This window comes from Cyprinodon variegatus, unplaced genomic scaffold (genome assembly GCF_000732505.1).
Source record: "Cyprinodon variegatus isolate N-32 unplaced genomic scaffold, C_variegatus-1.0 Scaffold842, whole genome shotgun sequence".
Taxonomy (NCBI): Eukaryota; Metazoa; Chordata; class Actinopteri; order Cyprinodontiformes; family Cyprinodontidae; genus Cyprinodon; species Cyprinodon variegatus.
This window is the reverse complement of record NW_015151295.1, coordinates 50,616-53,009: the sequence shown is the minus strand read 5'-3', so window position 1 is coordinate 53,009 and position 2,394 is coordinate 50,616. Positions and strand designations below refer to the sequence as shown.

General features: G+C 36.7%; 1 pseudogene; it reads left to right on the top strand.

The window, feature by feature from the left end:
- Positions 1-2,394, top strand: part of LOC107099155 — a 35,152-nt pseudogene that overhangs the window by 7,306 nt on the left and 25,452 nt on the right.

Here is a 2,394-nt window from a genome sequence, read left to right as displayed (position 1 = left end):
CTCTATTTTTAAATACGCAGTAGAGGTATTTAAACGTAGTAGAGGATATGTACCTGTATATAAAACCTGCGCTCTATAATCTGTTAAATACAGTAATGGCACACATAACTGAGACTGCTCCTTTTAGTGCGGTGCGCCTTATGGTCGTGAAAATACGGTAAAAAGTCAAAAAATAAATAAATGAAACTTTACGTTTAAAGAGAAGGACGATGGAGTGAATGGAATTGCATGGAGTGGGAACAATGCAGTTCATGATGTCACATCCACTTTATGCTCATACTAAAAAAAATACAGGCAATTTAGCATCCCTTATTCTGACTATTTGACAACCAGATGCATACTTTTTATTTTACTATTGGTCCTTTTTGGTCAGTCCAATCACTGATCTTAAGCCATCCTTAATTTGTTGCTCTTTTTTTTAGATTAAATATGAGTAACTCATCAAAAAGGATAGAACTATATTTTGAAATGATTTGGTTAAAAAATAGAAATGATCAGAAAATCTAAGCAGAAAAAAAATCCACAATATTTAATTTCTTATATATATAAAAAAAACTAGCCAATGAGGCGTAATCTCATATTATTTCCATCCCATAACGATTTCCCCATGAAAGAAACCCTAAAATACATTAACCTGCACATTTGTACCTTACTCAACTAAATTCAGAGTAAATGTTGTCCTCTCTCATGAAACCTTTACTCCAATAAAACCAAAATGACTTGATTGCTTCTGACTGCACAATTTCAGTCAGAAGACTGTAATAAAAACTAAACTAAAACCTGCTCTTAAAATCATTTCTGCTTGCAGAGAGAAACATTAATGACCTACAGTCTGTTGATCCTGAAAGAATTTGCATTAAAACAAACTTGTGCTGTTTGTTTATTTTCTATCAGTACGGCTCCAAAAGTGCAGGAGATGTGGGCCATGTTCCAGTGGGCTGGGACCAGTGGAACGCCTTGGTGAGCGCTGCGTTAAAATGCTTCCTCAGTGCATCGCTCTGTTCCTCTGACCGCTGCTGTGATTCACAGGTGGGAAACTCCCAGTATTACAACTACACTCTGTCAGTGAACGGGAAAACGGAGCAGCATGGAGACAGCTATGAGAAGGACTACCTGACGGACCTCATTGTGAGTCATGATCACACCCTCGCATCGTGACTCCTGCTTGTGATGGCTGCGTTTCATGAAGGCACACAGTTGAACTGATGCTTATGTAAGGATTTACAGATCAGCTGCTAACACAGGAACCTGACGTTGCGTAAGGTTAATCATCAGCTAGAGAAGCCAGCTGCTGCAGTCATGTGACTGCCAAACTCAACATGATGAACCTCTGCTTCATATAGTGATGACATTTCTTGCTGCCACATGTTTTCCTCATCAGGTGATAGTTTGTGAACCAGCCCAACCAGCTACAGTGGGTAAAAACAGGCCATTTTCTCAGTAAATATATTTCTAGAGGTGCTACTGACATGACATTTTCACCAGATGTCTTTAACAATCCAAGCAATCTACTCATACAAAGAAAACAACCCATAGATGCCCAAAAATTAAGTGTAATAATGTGGAATGGCACAGGTAGAAAGTATGGAACACGTGAAGAAAGAACACACTTACTGGAATGTATTTAATACTTTGAACTAGGGCTGCATCTAATGATTATTTTGCAATGAATCTGTTGATTGTTTTTTCGATTAATAATCGGAAAGCCAAAGGTTCCTTAAAAACGATTTTCATGAAATTAAACCAGGTGAAACTAAAACTTTTCCACTTGAGGAGTTCTGGATAGAGCATATTGACAGACGAAAACATTTTTTTTAATCTTAAATGCAAAATATTTAAATATTTTTCTTTTTTTCTTTTTTTTTTTTTTTACAATTTTGCTATAATTAGTGCTCTAAGTGGGATGCTCTGTCATCTAAAGGCATATATTAGAGTCCTTATTCTCCAGATAACGATTAATCGATTACTAAATTAGTTGCAGATTATTTAAATAATGGATTAATTATGATTAATTTGAACAAAAGCCTTTATTGGCAATGACAGCTTCAAGGCGCCTCTTAAATGGAGAAAGGAGTCACATGCATTACACAGGTGTGATTTTGGCCCATTCCTCCACACAAACAGGCTTCAAATCTCGAAGCCTCTGCTATGAGCTCGGATCTTTTAGTTCTTTCCATGGAATATTGGATTCTAGTCAACTGATTGGCTAGGCCATTTTTGCAGTTTTATTTTCTTTCTCTGAACCCAACTGAAAGTTTCCTTGGTTGTGTGATTAGTTTTTTTCTATAGCGCCAATTCACAACACATGTCATCTCAAGGACCTCTACAGTTCACCTGATCATACTGTCAGATTGATTAAAAGTTTTCTATCAAAGGAAAACCAGTTGATTGCAT